This window comes from Cyprinus carpio, chromosome A20, assembly GCF_018340385.1.
Source record: "Cyprinus carpio isolate SPL01 chromosome A20, ASM1834038v1, whole genome shotgun sequence".
Taxonomy (NCBI): domain Eukaryota; kingdom Metazoa; phylum Chordata; class Actinopteri; order Cypriniformes; family Cyprinidae; genus Cyprinus; species Cyprinus carpio.
The window spans coordinates 8,955,356-8,962,375 of NC_056591.1; positions in this window are offsets into that span (position 1 = coordinate 8,955,356).

The window sequence follows — 7,020 nt, forward strand, 5'->3', positions numbered from 1 at the left end:
CAAAATATTTTTTTTTTCCATGCAATGTTGAAATAAATATTAAAATAAATGAATTATAAACATTTGCAACTCAAACAGAAAAACTCAGGATGCTATCCTCAATAACCAGAATAATTTTCAGTTTCGTTTGTTACTTCATAAAGACTCACAGTTCTTAAACAAATGCTCTTGAGTCCCCCACCAGTGATCATCTGAGGCCAAACTTTTCAAAGAGATTGATTACTTGAGGCTTATAGAAGCTTAAAACATTGGCAGGCGACGATGCAATACAAGTTGTGTTGTTTTTTTCTCTCACAAACCGAAAGATCTTACAACACTCTGGAATACACAACACACAAGCCACATTTGTCTCGCTGCTGTATAGTCATGTAGAAAGTACTTGGACTGCTCAACCTTGAAGAACCATTTCTGGATGAAGAGATTGTTCTAAAACCCAAACTGTGAACCTGTGACTTGAAAACAAGGATTTATTCATCTCACTGTCCAACCACTTGATGAATGAGCTATTATTTTAAAATGAAGCTTTATTTACAAGCAGATTTGCAGAGATTTTAATAATAAGCAAAATATAATAAAAAAATGTTATTGTTTTCCATTAATAACTTTTACTTTGAGGTCAGACATTAAGTCATTTTAATATATTCATGTATTTACAGAGAGTTACATTTTCCATTTCTCCATTGAATTTGAAAAATATCATGAACTAAACTAAAGGTTTGTTTGAGAGATCTGTCACTGTCCCTTAATAATTTACTAGAAAGCTGCTGATAAACAAACCTCAGCTGGTCATGGCCATGAATATAAAACAAAACCTGCAGGGCAGGGCTGGGCGATATGGCCTAAAAAAAAAATCCCTGATTTTTTCAACAAAAATCCGATTTACGATTTAAATCGATTCCCCCTTTTCCCCTACTTAAAATAAATATTCAGATGACAAAGAAATTGTTCAAAACAAGTTTTAACTTTATTTTGTTTTGATTTTTACCTTCTGGATTTGATCTGGATTCCCCCTTCAGGTTAATGCAATCAGAAACAACAAGCAAAAAGACAGATGGCAGGTCCTGCCATTGTAAACCGTGAAAACGTTACATAAAATAAAATGTAACATAACATTCTTATCATACTGATACAGTCTGTAAGACTGTCAAAGGTCTTTACTATTTATTTATTTTTTTTTTTTCATGGGAGCTGCACTGATAGGGCAGAGTAGATCAGAGAGCCACTTTTACCGCAAAGTATCAAAGCTAAATCTAGTCACAAAAGCATGTCTTTTTTTATCAATCTGTCATCCCTGATATGCAATGCAATGCGATACAAAAGGGGGCTATCATTCTTTATCATTTACCAGTCAAATTTGTAACTGAGACAAGATACCTTAAAAACACCTTAATGCTGGAAAGATTATTAGCCCTCATGCATCTAACCATCCCATGTGCAGACTCGTTGTTAAGAGCTGTTTTTAGATTAAAACTGCCAACTCCGCAGTGAGTCAGTGTCATGGACGTAGGACAGAGCACGTGTAAATATATTTTCTAGTCTATATCTCCATCTTGTTGTAAATAGAGCAGACAGTTGTCTAACTGTCTACACCGTTAGATAACAAGAAATAACAACGGCAGCTAATTTCATGAAAATCAAATACACTTCTTCAGTTTTTGAATTTTAGGTAGGCTATGTTTACTAAGGTTACATTAATATATTAAAATACATTTTAATTACCTAATACAATTAATAAAATTAAGAAGAATGTAAGAATTTCGTTTTGAAAAATTTGCCATTTATCTGCATGCATAATTTTAGACAATTATCCAACAAACTTTTCGGTACAAACAGTAAAACATTAGGCCTGCTAGAGACATTGTATGTCGGAGCGGGGATCTGAGCGGGAATTGGTTTATGGCGAAGGTGAGCGGAATATTAACGGGGTGCTTGCTTGGTGCGGCTGAGCGACTGAGTGGAGCGCACGTCCATACAGCGGGAAACGTAGCGGAGCTTCATACCATGGGCGGAGCGGGGGGTGGCTAATTGGGCTTAAGCCCCGAATGTTTTGTCAAAAGCCCCGAATCTTTTTTAAAATAACTTTGTTTCATTTCCTCTCAATGTTTCAGACTGGGGCGGCAAAAAAGCTCTATACCGTGCGTGGTGGCGAACGGTAATGCATCGCGCATCACTCAGCTTGTATGCCAACTGCCAATAAAAACTAACGAAGAAGAATATAAATCTTCTTCTTCGTCGTTTGTCATCAGGGGCTGGCAGGCTTTTTTAATTTCACCGGCGTCGTAGCGAGCTCACTGGCTAACCGGCTGAAATGAACATTATGGACATAACAACATTTTTTTAAAAGGATCACTAACAGTTAACCTCACCCGCCCGGAGAGAGATTCAGAAGCAGCGTCAGAGGAACCGTGGACAAGTGTTACAAATGTAACCCCCCTCCCCCCCACCCCCCCCCCAAAAAAACCTAAACACACAGCTGTATCAAATGGCTTAAGCCATTCTGAACTACGGGAGGCCCTGATGGAGCGCCGGCGGATGTTAAAAAGAAAACCGATTTTCATTCAAACAAATCGATGTAAAATACACATTCGAGTTACAAAAACAACTACAACAACAACAACAACAAAACCTGCAGGGCTAAGTACAAAAACAACTACAACAACAACAACAACAATAACAAAAACTAAACAGCAGCAAAATACAAGTAAAAGTACTTGAACCAGTGAAATCATCTACAGAAATACTGTATGTGTTGTTAGTCTTCTAAAATTCAAGTTAGACTTCAAAAACTGTGCCAGGATCATTGCTTTCTTTATAACTGTCAAAGCTGACAGCTGACTGCACTGTGACTCTTCATACTGGATAATAAAGTATTTCTGCCTGATTCTGTTTGTGGATGATATGGTTAATTATCTCCAGCAAAAGATGACAAACATATTGATATACACATCAATATATAATTTTAGTTAATTATACAGAAAGATAATACACATTATTGCCATCTCATGCAGAAAATTAAAAGCCTAGATATTTATACTGTATTCCAGTAAACATCAGTTTACTGAAGACACAAATAAAACTGTGAGTCAGTCAGCCAGGAACTCTCACTGTATGGAGATGTTGGAACATTTCTTCTGTCTCTCTTAAATAATTTATTTAAACAGAAGTGCATCTCAGGTGTTGTACTTGACTGATAAAATGGAATTACAATGTAGTTTTGCGTTCTTGCACAGCCTCTCATTATCAGTTTGCAGCCAAATGAAATGACATGTTTAAAAAAATCTATGTAAGCATTATATTTCATTTTAATGAGTCAGCACATAATTAAATACCTACACATAATTTCTGCAAAGAGAAGAATGAGGCTTTGGTTTAAGGTATTTCTTTCATTACTCAGTTTGCTATTAGATGTACTTAAAGGTGATGTGTGTAATCTCTGTAAACATAACTGCAAAAATAATAATTGTCTTTAAAAAAAAAAAAAAAACAAAAAAACCAAAACAAACAAAAAACAAAAACAATAAGAACAAAAACAAAAACAAAAACAAAAACAAACAAACAAAACAAAACAGAAAAACAAGAAAAAAAGAAAACAGAAAAACAAGAAAAAAAAATCAAATGTGTAAAGATGAAGTGTGTAAATTATGTCACCAAACAGAAATAAACAAGTTTCACTCTTCCTGTCTACTATTGGAAGATTATACTATTATATTTTAATTTGTGTTTCAAAAACTAGCCATTGTCTTAAGGGTTTGGTATGACATGAGAGTGAGTGAATCATGACAATAATGACAAACATGAAAATAATTTTATACTCTATGATTTATGCTCTATATTTGTATCAGTTAATCAAACTTCTAATATATCCAAAAGTGAATGTTGTTGAGCCGAGTCAACATAAGCTAGGATGATGCAGTAATTCTTATAAATAAAGAATATTATAAGTGTGTCTAGTCATGTATAACATGGGTGGTCTAAAAGAACCTTATAGAACTTTTGGGAGCAGAGAGAGAGAGAGAAAAATGTCATTGGGAATTTTATTTTTGTTTTGACAGAGGGTATTAGGTGTGAGTGTTAATAATTAGCATCCTATTGTTTGGGTCTTGGGAGACAAGAAAAAGAGATAAATATTTTGATGTCTGGAAAATGCTAATTAAAGAAATCAGCCAGTTTGAGTTTTCAAGCCGTCAGTCTGCCCTGGCAGTCTGAATTCACAGCTCAGCCAGGGCTAATAGTGCCAGCGCTGCGTCTGGGCAAAACCAGACATGAAACGACAGCGCAAACGCTAATGAATTGCACATCCCTCTCCATTTCACACCAAAGACATGAGAGGATCCTTCATCAGACCTGAACTCCGCAGTAACTCATTCCACAGCCCTTTTGTGATGCACTCTATAATTACTAAATCAAACGTGACTGTGCTGCTTCACTTACAGTCTCTTAACTGTCGGATTCCAGCAGCGATAACTCTGTGATTCAGTTGGACCGCTGGAGAGAACTGGGCCAAAATGCAAATCAGATTTCTGTTCAGTCTTTTGCACCATTACTTATTTGCTGTTTCCAAAACAACACAAAAATATATTACTAAATGCCACAACCATGAAGTCATAATGTTATACTTCTGATTCTACAATATTTGCTGGAGACTAAATGTGCACAGTCAAAATAACATTACCACAGTGTCAGGTTTTTTTTTTTTTTTTTTTTAAAGGCCTTAATTTTTAATTTTTATCTTAATGAGAGCATTTTAAATCATATAAATATCATAAAATAATAATATAAAAACAAAGAATGCTGTCCGTCTAGTTCAGATGCTTCAGTTTGAAAAAAATCAAGGTAATGACTGACACATTCGCAACAAGCAGTATTATGACAATTTTTATTTACTATTTCATGTTTCAAAAATAATTGTAGGGAGTGTTTTCCTTATCTTCAGTTCAATATCCACTCACTAGACATTTCATTTTGAAAGTGTTGCCAAATTTGCAAGAAGCAATGTAATATCATTTTGCAGAAATGTCCCCACAGGAACAATTTTTTTTCTGACAAAGCAGGGTCATTTTTGCCCCCACATTTTAAAAAGTATTTTTGGGTTAACTTCTGACTCTGATATAATCACACTTTATATCAGCACAAATTGCAACTATCAATTAATTGATAATGAGGATTTTCACACGTTGTCACTCTAACCAAGAATGAAATTATGTTACCTCAATACTCATCAAAACTTTCTTCCTATTAGAGTGCAAAGCAATAAGCAGCTGCCTGATGAAAGTATAAATCACTAGAGGCAGTGGGAGGATCTGCCTGAAAAAATAAAATAAACTGACTCTTTCAGTCATGCTTATGGGGCTTCCTCCCATTGGGGCCATTTTTAATTTACTCATAGTTTAATTAAAAGGATATTTCCACTTCTTTGGCTCATTCTGATCAAGAACTACAGTTAGACAGATCAGCATGATTGCCTTCAAGTTGTTAAAGGGATAGTTCGCCCAAAAATCAAAATTATGTCATTAATGACTCACCCTCATGTCGTTCCAAACCCGTGAGACCTCCGTTCATCTTCGGAACACAGTATAAGATATTTTAGGATTTAGTCCGAGAGCTTTCTGTCCTCCATTGAGAATTGTATGTACGGTATACTGTCCCACGTCCAGAAAGGTAATAAAAACATCTTCAAAGTAGTCCATGTGACATCAGAGGGTCCGTTAGAATTTTGTTGAAGCATCGAAATACATTTTGGTCCAAAAATATTAAAAAACTACGACTTTATTCAGCATTGACTTCTCTCCGGGTTGGTTATGAGCGCGTTCACAACACTGCAGTTAAGTGATATCGTTTCGCGAACGAATCACTCGATGTACCGGATCTTCTTGAACCAGTTTTTCACCAAATCGAACTGAATCGTTTGAAACGGTTCGCGGTCAACAATAAGCATTAATCCACAAAGATGACTTAAGCTGTTAACTTTTTTAACATGGCTGACACTCCCTCTGAGTTCAAATAAACCAATATCCCTGAGTAATTCATTTACTCAAACAGTACACTGACTGAACCGAGCCAGATACGAACGAAACATTGACTCATTCTCGAGTCAAGAACCGGTTGCATCGCGTTTTCGGATCACCGGTAGTGATGGGGATTTAGGTTTCTCCGCGAAAACGGTTATTTCGGACAGTTTGATTAATAACCGCGTTGCACGGAAAAACGGTTCACCAGTTTTTTTGCGCTCGACTTAATGACTCATTGGCGATGATTGCCTTGATTCAAGCCTTGGCTTTTTTTGTTTCTTTTTGTTTTTTTTTGGTTTGTAAACCCCCCACTGCGATCCTAACATAAGCACAGAAATCGGTTCAAATCAAGCACAAAAAGAACAGTTCCGTTCAGACGCGCTGTGTGCAGCTCGGAATCAGCAATGCGCACAGTATCATCAGCTCTCGGTTCTCGAACCGGACTGCGTCGACAGAAAACGGTCTTGACTCGCGAAGGGTCAAGGTTTCGTTCGTTCTCCTGGCTCGGTTCATCAGTGTACTGTTTGAGTAACTGAATTACTGGGATATTGCCTTATTTGAACTCAGAGGGAGTTAGTGTCAGCCTGTTAAAAACGTTCACAGCTTAAGTCATGTTGTGGATTAATGCTTATTGTTGACGCGCCAACCGCTTTCAAACGCATTCAGTTCTCGATGGTGAACTGGTTCAAGAAGATCCGTTATTATCGAAAGCGATTCGCTCATGAACCGGATATCACTAAACTGCAGTGTTGTGAACGCCAGCTCATAACAGACCCGAGAGAAGTCACGCTGAATAAAGTCGTGAGTTTTTGATATTTTTGGACCAAAATGTATTGATGCTTCAAAAAAATTTAACGACCCCTCTGATGTCACATGGACTACTTTTGAAGATGTTTTATTACCTTTCTGGACGTGACAGTATAAACACATACATTCTTCAATGGAGGGACAGGAAGCTCTCGACTAAATCTAAAAATATCTTATACCGTGTTCAAGATGAACGGAGGTCTCA